This window comes from Bos javanicus, chromosome 13, assembly GCF_032452875.1.
Source record: "Bos javanicus breed banteng chromosome 13, ARS-OSU_banteng_1.0, whole genome shotgun sequence".
NCBI classification, from domain to species: domain Eukaryota; kingdom Metazoa; phylum Chordata; class Mammalia; order Artiodactyla; family Bovidae; genus Bos; species Bos javanicus.
Window position 1 is genome coordinate 25,843,956 of NC_083880.1, and position 17,627 is coordinate 25,861,582.

Here is a 17,627-nt window from a genome sequence, read left to right on the forward strand (position 1 = left end):
GGAGGAATAGTAGAAGTCATTTGGTCCAGGAAGGACTCCTGACCTATGGTCAGATTGCTTTTACTGACAGTTACTCAGCCCTTCACAGGCACTTCATCTCATTTTTGAGTTTTAATTACTGGACAGTTTTGATCTTGCCTGAACCTGTCCCTTTTGGGTTTTCTTCTGGAACAACACTGATTGCATCACCTTCTGCATCCACTAATGAGCATCAGATCAGATCAGTCGCTCAGTCGTGTCCAACTCTTTGCAACCCCATGAATCGCAGCACGCCAGGCCTCCCTGTCCATCACCAACTCCCGGAGTTCACTCAGACTCACGTCCATCGAGTCTGTGATGCCATCCAGCCATCTCATCCTCTGTCGTCCCCTTCTCCTCCTGCCCCCAATCCCTCCCAGCATCAGAGTCTTTTCCAATGAGTCAACTCTGCGCGTGAGGTGGCCAAAGTACTGGAGTTTCAGCTTTAGCATCATTCCTTCCAAAGAAATCCCAGGACTGATCTCCTTCAGAATGGACTGGTTGGATCTCCTTGCAGTCCAAGGGACTCTCAAGAGTCTTCTCTAACACCACAGTTCAAAAGCATCAATTCTTGGGCGCTCAGCCTTCTTCACAGTCCAACTCTCACATCCATACAGACCACAGGAAAAACCATAGCCTTGACTAGACGAACCTTTGTTGGCAAAGTAATGTCTCTGCTTTTGAATATGCTATCCAGGTTGGTCATAACTTTCCTTCCAAGGAATAAGTGTCTTTTAATTTCATGGCTGCAATCACCATCTGCAGTGACTTTGGAGCCCCAAAAATAAAGTCTGACACTGTTTCCACTGTTTCCCCATCTATTTCCACGAAGTGATGGGACCGGATGCCATGATCTTCGTTTTCTGAATGTTGAGCTTTAAGCCAACTTTTTCACTCTCCACTTTCACCTTCATCAAGAGGCTTTTTAGTTCCTCTTCACTTTCTGCCATAAGGGTGGTGTCATCTGCATATCTGAAGTTATTGATATTTCTCCCAGCAATCTTGATTCCAGCTTGTGTTTCTTCCAGCCCAGAGTTTCTCATGATGTGCTCTGCATATAAGTTAAATAAGCAGGGTGACAATATACAGCCTTGACATACTCCCTTTCCTATTTGGAACCAGTCTGTTGTTCCATGTCCAGTTCTAACTGTTGCTTCCTGACCTGCATACAGATTTCTCAAGAGGCAGATCAGGTGGTCTGGTATTCCCATCTCTTGAAGAATTTTCCACAGTTTATTGTGATCCACACAGTCAAAGGCTTTGGCATAGTCAATAAAGCAGAAATAGATGTTTTTCTGGAACTCTCTTGCTTTTTCCATGATCCAGTGGATGTTGGCAATTTGATCTGTGGTTCCTCTGCCTTTTCTAAAACCAGCTTGAACATCAGGAAGTTCATGGTTCACATATTGCTGAAGCCTGGCTTGGAGAATTTTAAGCATTACCTTACTAGCATGTGAGATGAGTGCAATTGTGTGGTAGTTTGAGCATTCTTTGGCATTGCCTTTCTTTGGGATTGGAATGAAAACTGACTTTTTCCAGTCCTGTGGCCACTGCTGAGTTTTCCAAATTTGCTGGTATATTGAGTGCAGCACTTTCACAGCATCATCTTTCAGGACCTGGAACAGCTCAACTGGAATTCCATCACCTCCACTAGCTTTGTTCGTAGTGATGCTTTCTAAGGCCCACTTGACTTCACATTCCAGGATGTCTGGCTCTAGGTGAGTGATCACACCATCGTGATTATCTGGGTCGTGAAGATCTTTTTTGTACAGTTCTTCTGTGTATTCTTGCCACCTCTTCTTAATATCTTCTGTTTCTGTTAGGTCCATACCATTTCTGTCCTTTATCGAGCCCATCTTTGCATGAAATGTTCCTTTGGTATCTCTGATTTTCTTGACGAGATCTCTAGTCTTTCCCGTTCTGTTGTTTTCCTCTATTTCTTTGCACTGATCGCTGAAGGAGGCTTTCTTCAGCCATACAACCATCAACTGTATGGGTCTATACATTTACTACATTTAAAGACTTCAGATGTGAATGTATCCAATACAAAGCAAGTAAACTAACTCTATAGGCACACGGCCACCTGAAGCAGTCTACACCTTGCATTTAGTGGGGGTTGTGTAACTTGGAAGACTGCAAAACTCCCAAAGATCGGGATCTTCAGACAAAAAGTTTCAGTGAGTCTGCTCATCAAAACTTCAGAATAAGACAGTTAACTGGCAGAGAAAATTAGTTACATTTGTTTTTGACTGCAGTGGCACTGGGATACTGACTTGTTACATGCATGTAAGAATGCTTTTCCCAGAGTACATTCAGATTTGCATCTTTCCTCCAGAAAAATTGTGTCAAACACACTCCCATGAGGGGTATGAACTGGAAACTCCATCATACGTCCAGAAAACAGCATAAGAAACTTGATCGTGGCTCCTATGCAATTTGCATCATGGCACTTACACTACCTTTGTAAAGGAAAACAAGCCAAACATGCAAAAATCCTTAGAACTGAAGTGGCTAATAAAGGAGAGACCCCATTGTGTGTGGTATGTGCAACTTACTAACTTCGAAGGCTGTGTCAGCTTTCTCAAAGACGGTAACGCCCTCTAGTTTCCTTCCATCTTTTCTCTCAGTGCCTTGGGGCTATTCTGGACACCACTTTCTGAGGACACTTTCCGGCATCCACTGAGCAGCCTGTGCAGCCAGCCTGGTTTCCCAGTGCCTTTTCCATGATGCAACCTCTAACATTCTGTTAGAATGTGCCACTTCACTTACACAGGCACTAAAGTGGATGGGAAAAGCTATGAAAAGCTATGATCAACCTAGACAGCATATTAAAAAACAGAGACATTACTTTGCCAACAAAGGTCCATCTAGTCAAAGCTATGGTTTTCCCAGTAGTCATGTATGAATGTGAGAGTTGGACTATAAAGAAAGCTGAGTGCTAAAGAATTGATGCTTTTGAACTGTGGTGGTGAAGAAGACTCTTCAGAGTCACTTGGACTGCAAGGAGATCCAACCAGTCCATCCTAAAGGAAATCAGTCCTGAATATTCACTGGAAGGACTGATGCGGAAGCTGAAACTCCAATATTGTAGCTACCTGATGTGAAAAACTGACTTACTGGAAAAGACCCTGATGCTGGAAAAGATTGAAGGTGGGAGGAGAAGGGGATGACAGAGAATGAGATGGTTGGAAGGCATCACAGACTCAATGGACATGAGTTTGAGCAAGCTCCGAGAATTGGTAATGGACAGGGAAGCCTGGCATGCTGCAGTCCATGGGGTCGCAAGGAGTCAGATGCGACTGAGCAACTGACTGAACTGAAAGTGGATGGACTGTGGGATAAAAAAGATGCTAAAGATTAAGTGAAATCTTGGTGAGGTGTACATCATTTACTCTTCAGGTGTCTGAGTGTATACCTCTCTTTATGATATCCACACTGTCCCTTGTCAACTCTTCTGCTGCCAGTCAGTAGTGGTGAGATCTTGGACAATTATCTAACCTTTTTGTGCCTCAATTTCCCTATTTCTAGAAAAGGAGGAAAATCATACTGAGCTATAATCAAAAGATTTTTATGAGCATTGTGTGTGAGTGTGTGTGTTAGTTATTCAGTCATGTCTGACTCTGCAACCCCATAGACTGTAGCCCACCAGGCTCCTCTGCCATTCCCTTCTCCAGGGGATCTTTTCTACCCAGGGATCAAACTTGGGTCTCCTGCATTGCAGGTGGATTCTTTACCATTATGAACATGAAGTGAGTTTATTTACATTAAGCACTTAGAACAATGCACACCTTAGTAGCTGCCATATATATGTTTACTATTACTACTACTTTAGAGAAGAAAATGTGGCAATACTTCTGTTTCTCTCTCTCTCTCTTTTTTTTTTTTTTTGCTTCTCATGGCTTTGAGGAGTCATGTAATAATTTAGCTTTTTTTTGGCTAATTTTATAAACAAATTTACTCTTTACTATGAGCAAGACCTGCTGCTTTGCTTACCATAACAGACCCAGAAGATATTAGACCTTTGGGTAGCAGGTCAATACCTGCCTCTACAAATTCAGAGTCTTCTTTTTCTGCTCTGCGTGTGTATGTGTGTGTGCATGCACACTTGAAAGAGTGAAATGGATCCAGCTGGTCTGGACTACCCATTCCTCTGTCATTACTCTACACAATGAAAGCGTGGGATTTCTTTCATCACGTGCAGCTGGTACCACCTGGTCTGCCTCTGAGGGTTGCTATGCCCAGAAATGATGAAAGACTTTGGCTCTTACAAAGGGGAATAAACCTCCAAATGAGCTGAATACTCACCATGGAGGTAAGGCATGAAAGATCATGAATTCTGTGTCTTTTCTTTCTTTTGGTTAAGCCCTAGTATTTCTCATTGTGTTACTCTTTGCTTAATTCTACATTTAGATTGTTGAACAAAAATTTTACAAGAGACTTTTCTCAGTCTCACTATGATCCTGACCCTCCTTTATGCCTTTATTTGGATAGTAGTGACATCTATATATATACACTTTTGTGTGAAATATCTATTTTTATATATGTATATATATTTTTTATATATATATACATCTATCTATATATATATACACATAGATATATATAGTTAATATATATAAAGATATACAGAGAGATATAGATAGATGTATATATATAACACATATACATATATAGAAATAGATGTATATATATATATATATATATATATATATATACACCTCCCAGTTGACCCAATAATCATGGCTTCACATGCCCAAGACTGAAATAAATTAGCTGCAGCCTAAAAATATAAGAGGGACTTACCTGGTGGTCCAGTAGTTAAGAACCCTCTGTGCAATGCAGGGGACCCAGGTTTGATCCCTGGTCAGGGAAGTAAGATCCCACATGCCATGGAGCAACTAAGCTGTGTGCCACAACTACTTAGCTCACACTTTGGAGTTTGAGCACCATAGCTAGAAAGTCTGTGCACCAAAAGGAAAGACCCTGCATAATGCAATGAAGATCCTGTGTGTGGCAGCTAAGACACAACACAGCCAAATAAATTAACAAATGTAAAGTGATACATTAATTAATTAAATGTAAATAAAATGTAATTAATTAACTAATTAAATGTAATTAATTACATTAAATAAATGTAAATAAAATGTAAAATGATACATTCTTATATATATAAGTGATAAGTAATTTTTTAAAAATATTTTAACCAGAGACCTGGCTTCTGGTATTTCTGGTCATCAGTTACATCATCACTGGGACACCAAAAGCATGGAAAACATTGGTGGAAAATGTTTCCTGGTAGATTTTTAAATCAACATGCTATTAAGATCTCAGGCTCCCATTCCTTCTTCCTACTTATCCAGATATAGGGAGCAAGGTTTTCCTAGGCCCATGAAGAAGAACTCTGTTTTCTTTCTCTCTGACAATGATCCTTTTCTGGCTGGGGCTGATGAACAAGGAAAACAAGCATTAAATGGGTTTTTCTGAGGTGCTCCTGTCCATGAGATCTGAGATGGCACAAAAATGAGGGCTTGAGAGCCAGCATGGCAACCCACTCCAGTGTTCTTGCCTGGAGAATCCCAGGGATGGCAGAGCCTGGTAGGCTGCCATCTATGGGGTGGCACAGAGTCGGACACGACTGAAGCAACTTAGCAGCAGCAGCAGCATGGCAAACTCAGAAGCAGGAAACACCTTCTGTGTCCTCTGCCGACCTCTTTACACAGATGCTGACACCTCCTCACTCATCAAGCAGCTAAGATCCTTCATAAACTCCTCTGCTGTCCAGGCTCCCCCTGGACTTACGAATGGTGTAACTGCACACCCACCTTTTTTTTTATCAATCCCCTATGCTGCCCTACCAACTTAGGTGCCTTCTAACTGCTTCAGTTGGGCCCCCTACATTGGGAGTGTGGAGTCTTAGCCATTGGACCACCAGGGAAGTCCCTGTAGCAGAGAGGCTAATTAATTTTTTTGGCAAGGGGCGGGGGGGGCTCCATCATGAGCCATGCAGGATCTTAGTTCTCCGTCCAGGGATTGAACCTACACCCCCTGCAGTGGAAGAGTGGATTCTTTACCACTGAACCACCAGGGAAGTCCTAAGGCTAATGAATTTGAAGAAAAAAGATGGAGAAAGTCTCCTGCTTGCAAAAATGCAAATACAAAACCTTCTTAACATTGTGGCTTAAGCAATACCAATAGTTACAGAAACCCTGGAACTGATTAACTACCATGTGGAATGACATTTCAGGCCATTATCAACATTTATTCTTTCTTATCGTGAACATTCTTAGATCATTCCTCAAGGAATTCTGAACTTTTTCTGAGAAACTTTTGCATCATTCTAAACTTGCATTTGCTGAGCTTGATTGCCTTAGGGAAAAAAAAAAAGAAAAACCACTCTTCTATATCATTTTGCATAGCAACATCTCAAACACAGAAAACATGATGATACATGGAAAACAGAGTCTAGGAGAAATACAGCCTTAGAGGGACTGGGTACATGTTCCCAGAACCCACTCGAGGACTGTGTTGCTCCCGTGACAGCTGCAGGGGCCCGAATCATCCATGGTTCTCATCTCCTCAAACTATTCCTTAGCAATTCTTAAAAAGTTTTATTTTGAAATCAGGTGAAAATGTGTGGGGGTGGGGGGGTGGGGCGGGAATCAATGTTTATTGCAGGGGGAAAATCCTTTCAAGATGATGTGTATTCCCATAAGGATGGCTGCATATTTTAGAGGTATAGTAAGTATGCACTGTTCGACAACAGTTACCATAGGAACAGAACTCTTTCTCCGTTAGATGGTAGAGTAATCATGGTAGGAAATTTCCACAGAAATATCTAAGCTACACAAATTAAACATTGGTTGGAAGTCAAACACAACAGATTGTGGATTTAATAGGTAGGTGTTACAGGGCGAGGATAAGAGCTATAATATAAGGGAAAATGTTTGCACATTCAATGATCAAACTGTAAGTTTGCTAAACTAACCATCAAAGTGGGTACTTTTATGTCCACTGCTTTTTTATGCTCCTTGAATTTCCCAGGAGGGCATCACCCCAGGTCTTAGCTGAAAGCCATGCTAAGCAATATCAAAGAGGATTCTTACAGCCTGGTTCCTAAGAGTTTATTTTGAAAAAGAGAGCAAATGTGACATACCACTGTGTAAGTGGATACATAGGGTTCTGTGAGCAGTGTGATGTGTTGAGTGGTGTAATATTTGTGGGTGCTTCTACAACGAGCTGGATTTGAGCTAGGTTTTAAAAGAAAGGTACCATCGAGGAAATGGGGGGTGTTTTAGTAGAAGGACTACTACTATATTACATCTATTTCAAGATATATATTTTCAGGACTTCCCTGGCAGTCCAGTGGTTAAGACTCCACATTTCCAATGCAGGGGATGTGGGTTCAATCCCTGATCAGGGGATGAAGATATCACATGTTGCACAGTGCAGCCAAAAAGTAAAATAATAATAATAAGATGCATAGTTTTCACATCTGAACATCTCTGAAATGAGGCTGCCTTAGAACTCATGCTATCTCATAGTCATTGTCAACCAGGTGCACTTCTAATGTTTCATTATACATACATAAGCAAACTTGGTCATTACTTCAACTGAGTTCTGTCTGTTGTTGACTGTATATTTGTTGAGTTTAACTGATGTTTACAATTGCACAATTGCACTCATCTCACATGCTAGTAATGCTCAAAATTCTCCAAGCCAGGCTTCAGCAATACATGAACCGTGAACTTCCAGATGTTCAAGCTGGTTTTAGAAAAGGCAGAGGAACCACAGATCAAATTGCCAACATCCACTGGATCATAGAAAAAGCAAGAGAGTTCCAGAAAAACATCTATTTCTGCTTTCTTGACTATGCCAAGGCCTTTGACTGTGTGGATCACAATAAACTGTGGGAAATTCTGAAAGAGATGAGAATACCAGACCACCTGACCTGCCTCTTGAGAAACCTGTGTGCAGGTCAGGAAGCAACAGTTAGAACTGGACATGGAACAACAGACTGGTTCCAAATAGGAAAAGGAGTATGTCAAGGCTGTATATTGTCACCCTGCTTATTTAACTTATATGCAGAGTACATCATGAGAAACGCTGGGCTGGATGAAGCACAAGCTGGAATCAAGATTGCCGGGAGAAATATCAATAACCTCAGATATGCAGATGACACCACCCTTATGGCAGAAAGTGAAGAGGAACTAAAGAGCCTCTTGATGAAAGTGAAAGAGGAGAGTGAAAAAGTTGGCTTAAAGCTCAACATTCAGAAAACGAAGATCATGGCATCCGGTCCCATCACTTCATGGAAATAGATGGGGAAACAGTGGAAACAGTGTCAGACTTTATTTTGGGAGGCTCCAAAATCACTGCAGATGGTGATTGCAGCCATAAAATTAAAAGACGCTTGCTCCTTGGAAGGAAAGTTATGACCAATCTAGATAGGATATTAAAAAGCAGAGACATTACTTTGTCAACAAAGGTTCATCTAGTCAAGGCTATGGTTTTTCCAGTAGTCATGTATGGTTGTGAGAGTTGGACTATAAGGAAAGCTGAGCGCCAAAGAATTGATACTTTTGAACTGTGGTGGTGAAGAAGACTCTTGAGAGTCCCTTGCCTTCAAGGAGATCCAACCAGTCCATCCTAAAGGAGATCAGTCCTGGGTGTTCATTGGAAGGACTGATGTTGAAGCTGAAAACTCCAATACTTTGGCCACCTGATGGGAAGAGCTGACTCATTTGAAAAGACCCTGATGCTAGGAAAGATTGAAGGCAGGAGGAGAAGGGGACAACAGAGGATGAGATGGTTGGATGGCATCACTGAATCAATGGACATGAGTTTGGGTGAACTCTGGGAGTTGGTGATGGACAGGGAGGCCTGGCGTGCTGCAGTTCATGGAGTCGCAAAGAGTCGGACATGACTGAGCGACTGAAATGAACTGAACTGAACTGATACTACTATTCATCCTGGACATGAAAAACTTTTGTGTATGCAGAAAAGCATGGGAATAGCAGAGTGGCAAATTCTGATATTAGTTGAAGGACATGCTTGCCATTGGAGGAAAAACCATTATCATGAGCTCTTGCAGAAGAAGGGTCAGTAGCTTGAAATAAAATCTCAAAGACAATGTTGGGGTCCTCTCATATGGAATGTATCACCAACACTACTGACAGCACATAAGATGGTAAAAATCCTTAACCTTAGTCTTTCTATGTCACATGTGAATACATAGGAAAAAAATTCCATCTTGAAGTGAAAAGAGCTATTTCACCAAGTGTGAAATAAAAATTCTAAGTAATAAGAAAGCATTGTGACAGTTTAATTGTTAGGGTTTTTTCCTTCCTTAGTGGTACATAAAAGTATACATATATACATATATCCTCCCTTTTTAAAATTTCCTTCCCATTTAGGTCACCACAGAGCACTGAGTAGAGTTCCCTGTTCTATACAGTATGTTCTCATTAGTTATCTATTTTACACATAGTATCAATAGTGTGTATCTAACCATTTAAACTATTTTAAGACAATTAACCTCAATATTTGTATTAAAGGGATTATAATAATATCAATCAGAACATTTAATATAATTAAATTCCTTTTATATGAAAAATACCTCAGTCTTAAAAAATACCCAAAGTGTCATGTGATGAATCTCTGCCAGATAATTGCTTAAAATAAACTATTGAGATGCTACTAGAAACACAAGATGAATGCATTTTTCACAAAAAGGATTATTCACTTTAAGGCCCTTGGCTTAGATTTCTTACTGTATGAAAAGTTTCCATTTTATTCAACTTTTAAAAGTAATGGGTCAATTGTCATCAACTTGTTTGGCTAATATCAAAATAACTAGAAATTTCAAAAACCTGGAACCTTGGCACATTCTTCATTTTTTATGTTATAAAATACCCTTAGAAGAAAGAGACTCTTTTAAGCTTTACTACTGTATTTTAAATCCCCAAAGGGTGTGTCACTGTGATTTCTGGAAAGGCTTTGGTGTACATTACAAAAGAACTACAGCAATTTAATGATATAGTAAGATAGTGTTCCAAATTCTAAGATAAAGTTATAATTTGAAGCCTAAATCACCAGTCTCACTCTTTCTACCACCCATACCCTATAAGGCTTTTGTGTTGATGCTGGACACCATCTTCCCACGTGGGTGGCAAGTTGCCTGTCATCTCAATAATTCTGAAGAGAAGCCAGGGCATTTGTTGTAAAGCATTTGTCCAGATGGAACCACATGTGACCTCTAGGATGCTCTGGGCCTGAAGCCTAGCCTCTTGGCTGGGTACAGCCATAGAGCTTACCCAGGAGAAAATTTGTCTCCTCAAAGCCAATAAAGATAAAAGAAACCTGTACGAGTCCAAAAAGCACAGCTCATACATGTGGGAATTGCACAAGATTAAGGTTCATCCTTTGTAGGTTCCTCAGAAAGGCCAGGAGACAGAAAGGAAAGTAGATAGCTTCTGGGTCCCTCTGTTCTGTTGTTTCTCTTGCCAAAAAGAAACTTTGAACTCTATTGGTGAATAGGGGGCCTTGAGCATGTAATACTAAACTGGTTATTGTTGTTGTTCAGTCGCCAAGTTGTATCCAGCTCTTTGCAACCCCATGGGCTGTAGAATGCCAGGCCTCCCTGTTCCTCCCCAGCTCCCAGAGTTTGCCCAAGTTCATGCCCATTGAAATCAGTGATGCTGTCCAACCATCTCATCCTCTGTCACCCTCTTCTCCTCCTGCCTTCAATCTTTCCCAGAATCAGGGTCTTTTCCAATGACTTGGCTCCTCACATCAGGTGACCAAAATATTGGAGCTTCAGCTTCAACATTAGTCCTTCCAAGAAGTGTTCAAGATTGATTTCCTTTAGGATTAACAGGCTTGATCTCCTTGCTGCCCAAGGGACTCCCAAGGCTCTTCTCCAGCACCACAATCCAAAACCATCAATTCTTCAGGGCACTGCCTTCTTTATGGTCCAACTCTCACATCCAAACATGACTACTGGAAAGACCATAGCCTTGACTACATGGACGTTTATCAGCAAAGTGGTGTCTTTGCTTTTTAATACACTGTCTACATTTGTCACAGCTTTCCTTCCAAGAAGCAATCATCTACTAATTTCTTGGCTCCAGTCACCATCTGCAGTGATTTTAGAGCCCAAGAAGAGGAAAGTTGCTTCCACATTTTCCCTTCTATTTGTCATGAAATAATGGGACTGGATGCCATTGAATAGTTTTAAGCTGGCTTTTTCACTGTCCTCTTTCACCCTCATCAAGAGGCTCTTTAATTCCTCTTTGTTTTCTGCCATTAGAGTTGTATCTGGTTATTATGTCCACTTAAAAATACAAGAGTCATTATTGGAATGGAATCCTATGAAAGGTAAGACTTGACAGGTTTCTGAGCCCTAGAAAGGCCCAATTCCTTCTAACAGTCATGAACAGGGTGGCATAGAGATGACAGAAAAAATTCTCTGGCAGGCTGGGAAGCTGTTTACCCTCATTATTCCATGGGAAAACATCTGGTAAAATTGTCTCTTGTAACAGAAAAGAAACCACATGACTTAGCTACATTCTGAAAGGGGACTGTTTGTAAAATCTTAGAATATTTTGGTAGGTTGACTGTTCCCTGTTGCTTTTAACAAGATACTAGGAGAGAGAAGAACTCAGGCCAGGGGAGTACAGTTTGCACAGAAAGATGGGAGTGAATAGTGTTAAGGAAGGTTCTCCGAACATGGCCTGCAATCTAAAGTTATAAATGTGTAGGCTTCCGGTGTTTTTCTAAGAAAGAGAAAAAACACAAAACACAGGAGTCAGTAGACAACACACACCCCCCCCCCCCCACCAATAGGAAGATGAAAGAAATGTCAGGTGGTTGCAATGAATCGAGATTGGGAGTTCAGCATGGTGTGGCTGAGGACAGGACAAGTCCCTTTGTCTGTGGCCTCTCTTCCATTCAAAATGAACACACAATAAAAGTCAAGAAAACTTGTTTTCTTGACGGAATCTACAGTATTGATGGCATGTGGCTGGTAATGAATGACGGGACAATAAAAAAGCTATTCCTTACTTACAAAGTGTTTCCACTGACTATATGACATCTCTCTTGGAAAGAGTTTCTTTTTTAAAAAATTTTATTTCTGGCTGTGCTGGGTCTTCATTGCTTTGTGTGGGCTTTGTCTAGTTGCAAACAGTTGGGGCTACTGTTCATCCTGGTGGATGGGCTTCTCATTGCAGTGGCTTCTCTTGTCGTGGAACACATGCTCCAGGTGTGCGGACTTCAGTCGATGCAGCACTTGGGCTCAATGGTGGTGGTGCACAGGTTCAGTTGCTGTGGCATGTGGAATACTCCTGGACCAGGGATCGAACCCATGTCTCCTGCACTGGCAGGTGGATTCTTATCCACTGTGCCATAAGGGAATTCCTTTTTCAAAATTTTATTTATTTATTTGGCTGCACCAGGTCTTAGTTGCGGCACATGGGATCTTTAATCTTCGTTTCAGCCTGCGGAGATATCTTTAGTTGCAGCTTGTGGGATCTAGTTTCTTGATAAGGGATCGAACCTAGGCCCCCTGCATTGGGAATGAGGAGTCTTAGCCACTGGACCACCAGGGAAGTCCTGGCAAGAGTCTTCTGATCCTCATTGACAGGAAAAAAAAAAAAAAAAAAAACACATATCTGTCAAATTGGACTAATTCTCCTATAGATACATATATCGTTACTTGTATTTTATACACATATGCCTAGAATACTATTTGAAAAGCACACAAGAGTCTGGTTACAGTGGTTGCTCCTGGGGACGGGATTCAGAGGCTGTAGGAATGGGGCATGAAGGAGACTTAATTCTTGGCTACACACCTTTGGGTAGTTATGAATTTTGAATTTCAGACCATGTATATACATCACCTATTTTCTCTCTCACACACAGAGAGAGCAAAATTAAAAATAGTTTCTAATAAAATTAGAAATTTTATTACCTTTTGACCTAGTTGTTTCACTCCTGGGAATGATTTTCTGTAAGTATAGCCAAATGTGTAAAATGGTGTATGTTCATGCTCAGTTACTTAGGCATTGCTTTTAATAGGAAATATTGAAAACAACTCAAGTGAAAAAAACTTAAATATGCATCAAAAGGGTGCTGATAAAAATATATACAATCATGCAATTTAATGCCATATATCTACAAAAAGGAATGAAGACTGTTTTTGTTGTTGTTTAGTTGCTAAGTTGTGTCTGACTGTTTTGCGACCCCATGGACGGTAGCCTGCCACGTTCCTCTATCCATGGGATTTCCCAGGCAAGAATATTGGAATGTGTTGCCATTTCCTTCTCCAGGGGATCTTCCTGACCCAGGGATCAAACCCACCTCTCCTGCTTGGCAGGTAGATTCTTTACCACTGAGCCACCAGTGAAGCCCCATGAAGAACATTATGTTGATAAAAATGAGCTTATTAACTGAAAAAGGCAAGCGTTATTGTGTGCTCTTGAGTTTTAAGAAGTGAAAGATATATGTATATATACTATATAAAATTAGGTGTATATTGTGTGATATACATATATACATCTATATATATATATGTATGTACATCATATATATATACACACATCGGTATATATACATACATATATTCATTTGCTTTCATAAAATATTTCTGAAAAGGTACATAAAAAATTGAAAGCACTGGCTGTCTCAGCAAAGAAGTTGGTGGTAGAGGTTCAGGGGTGAGAGGAATGCGTTTTATAACAAAAGAATTCCACAGATGTTTTCCACATCAGCAGGATCATTTAGATATGTGTATATTCTTGCTTAACAGGCAACACTCATCTGATTGCCTAAGTGAAGGCAGATTAAAAAAAAAAAAAAACTCCCATCTAGTCTCATTTCCTATAGATGCAGCATCCTTTAGAATAAAAAGTCTTCATCTGAAGGCCATATCTGCATGTACTGCTTAAAAATTAATATATGCATGGCCTTTTTACACCGATCTTGTGAAGCAGTATTTTTAATTTTCAGGGATAATTAGCATTAACTTAGTCTGTGGCTAATTTCAGTTCTTTGTCATCAAGCACATTATGTGTGAAGAAAAAATGACCTCACTCAGTATGTTTTTATTATGACAAGAAGATGTTTTTTGGGGGGAAGGGTACTCTTTTTTTTTTTTTTTTTGGCTTCCTTCCTTCTTCTGACCTCTTGGGCCACTCAGTGGCCCTTGTGTCTTCCTGTTCTCCCATCTGACTTCTAAATGCAAGAGTTGCTGAGAGCACATTCACTACTTTGTCCCAGGTGATCTCATACGTGCTGTTAAACTTCCAGATTTATGATTCTACCCCAGATCTCTTTTCTGACTCAAATATCTGTCTCAACTTCTAACTAGATGTTACAAGATTATCAAAAATACATGTCAAAAATTATATTCTTTTCTTTTGTGTATGTGTCTTTGTCTGGTTTTGGTGTCAGGGTGATGGTGGCCTTGTAGAATGAGGTTGGAAGTATTGCTTCCTCTGTGATTTTTTTTAAAGAGTTTAAGAAGGATAGGCAATAGTTCTCTAAATGTTTGATAGAATTCTCCTGTGATGCCAGCTGGTCCTGGGCTTTTGCTTTTTGGGAGATTTTTGATCACAGCTTCAATTTCAGTGCTTGTAATTGGGTTGTTCATAATTTCTATTTCTTCCTGGTTCAGTCTTGGAAGATTAAACTTTTCTAAGAATCTGTCCATTTCTTCCAGGTTATCCATTTTATTGCCATATAGTTGTTCATAATAGTCTCTTATAATCCTTTGTATTTCTGCAGTCTGTTGTAACCTCTTTTTCATTTCTAATTTTGTTGATTTGTTGATTTTATCTACTTATTTCTCTATGAGTCTGGCTAAAGGTTTGTCAATTTTGTTTATCTTCTCAAAGAACCAGCTTTTATTTTTATTCTAAATAACCAACAGGTTACAGAAGAAATCAAAAGGGAAATCAAAAAATTTCTAGAAACAAGTAACAATGAACACACAACTCAAAACCTATAGAATGCAGCAAAAGCAGTTCTAAGAGGGAAGTTTATAGCAATACAATCCTACCTCAAGAAACAAGAAAAACATCAAACAACCTAACTTTACACCTAAAACAACTGGGAAAAGAACACCAACCAAAAAAAAAAAAAAAAACCAAAAAACCCAAAATTAGTAAAAGGAAAGAAATCATAAAGATCCAAGCAGAAATAAATGAAAAAGAAATGAAAGAAACAATAGTAAAGATTATTCTTGATTCTTTACCATAGCATCCTCCAATCTACTACCCCTCTAGATTTTTCCAACTCAGAAAGCGGCATCCTCACTGCCCGGTTGCTCAAATCAGAAATGTGACTGTCATTCTTAAAACTGCTCTCTTCTTCCTCTTTGAATCTGTTATCAGGTTACATATTTATTTTTTAAATATTTCCCTTCTCCAGGAGATCTTCCTGACCCAGGGGTCAAACCTGGGTCTCCTGCATTGCAGGTATACTCTTTACTGTATGAGCCACCAGGGAAACTCAGTATTTCTGGAAGCCAACAACTACTCTTTGTCTTCACTACTCAAGTCTTGATCTATGTCACCATCTTCCTTACTTGGAAGACTATGATAGTCTCCCCAGATTCAGTCATTCTTCCACTTCAATCCATGTAGCAAGTGATCATTGAAAAATACTTCTTGCATTGTGCCACTGCCCTACTTAAAACACATCGGTGGCCTGTTTGTCTCTTCATCTTCACCTTGCACATTCCTCCCTTCTCAGGACTTTCCTGATGGTACAGTGATTAAGACTGGGCTTCCAATGCAGGAGGCACAGGTTCAATCCCTGGTCTGGGAACTAAGGTCCCACATGCTGAGTGAAAGTGAAAGTGAAAGTTGCTCAGTCGTATCTGACTCTTTGGGACCCCATGGAATTCTCTAAGCCAGGATACTAGAGTGGGTAGCCTTTCCCTTCTCCAGGGGATCTAGAGGCACAACCAAAAAAAAAAAGGTACGAAAAAAAATTCCCAAATCTTTCTCCCTTCTCTAAGTACACTCCAGCCCTAATGACTGCCTTCCTCCTATGGGTTGAGGGTTTCCTATCCAAGATCCTTTACACATTTTATTCTCTCCATGTGCATTCTTTTTCCCTCCACAGTATTTCTCTTCTCCATCTCTCCCAACTTTTACTCATTCTTTAGTTTATTTTTAAATGTCAGATCCTCAGAAGTGTAGCCTCTTAACTACAAAATCTAATTTAGGGCCCCCTTTTTATTCCTTTGCAAAATAGCCTCCTGTTATTTTTTTTCTTTCAATTAGTTTCAATTTCAATATAAATAAATGCATTTATATTTATAGTCTTCCAACATAGTCATTTTTCTACCCAGCAAACCAGAACTGTTTCTGATTTATCAGTTCAGTTCAGTTCAGTCGCTCAGTCTTGTCCAACTCTTTGTGACCCCATGAATCACAGCATGCCAGGCCTCCCTGTCCATCACCAACTCCCGGAGTTCACTCAAGCTCACGTCCATCAAGTCAGTGATGCCATCCAGCCCTCTCATCCTCTGTCATCCCCTTCTCCTCCTGCCCCCAATCCCTCCCAGCATCAGAGTCTTTTCCAATGAGTCAACTCTTCGCATGAGGTGGCCAAAGTACTGGAGTTTCAGCTTTAACATAATTCCTTCCAAAGAAATCCCAGGGCTGATGTCCTTCAGAATGGACTGGTTGGATCTCTTTGCAGTCCAAGGGACTCTCAAGAGTCTTCTCCAACACCACAGTTCAAAAGCATCAATTCTTCAGCACTCAGCCTCCTTCACAGTCCAACTCTCACATCCATACATGACCACTGGAAAAACCATAGCCTTGACTAGAAGAACCTTTGTTGGCAAAGGAACGTCTCTGCTTTTGAATATGCTATCTAGGTTGGTCATAACTTTCCTTCCAAGGAGTAAGCGTCTTTTAATTTCATGGCTGCAGTCACCATCTGTAGCAGACAGTATTTGTTGAATGAGAATGAATGAGCTTTGTTAACTGAAGAGATTTTTGTATATTTTTTTTTTTTGCTCTGTTCTAGCCAAGATACCTTTTTGATTATGATTTTTCTTCCCATATAGCTTGTAACTAGGATAGAATGCACTGATCATTTGAGAGATATCACTTAGTTTAAAAAGTGATCTTCACAACACCTTTTCAGGATAAACACACACACACACACACACAAACTAGGAATAGAAGGAACTTGTCTCAACATAATGGAAGCTGTATACTAAAAACAGGGTTTCCCAGGTGGTGCTAGTGGTAAAGAATCCACCTGTCAATGCAGGAGACTGAAGAAACAAGGGTTTGACCCGAGTCAGGAAGATGGTCTGGAGGAGAGCATGGCAACCCACTCCAGTATTCTTGCCTGGAGAATCCCATGGACAGAGGAGCCTGGTGGGCTATGGTCCATAGGGTAACAAGGAGTCTGAGTGACTTAGCACACACAATGAACATCATCATGAAAACCTGAAAGCTTTTCCCTTAAGATCCAGAACCAGGTAGGGATGTTTGACTAGAATTAGGAAGTTCTGTTGTTTATTCGCCAAGTCATGTCCGACTCTTTTGTGACCCTATGAGCTGTAGCCTGCCAGGCTCCTCTGT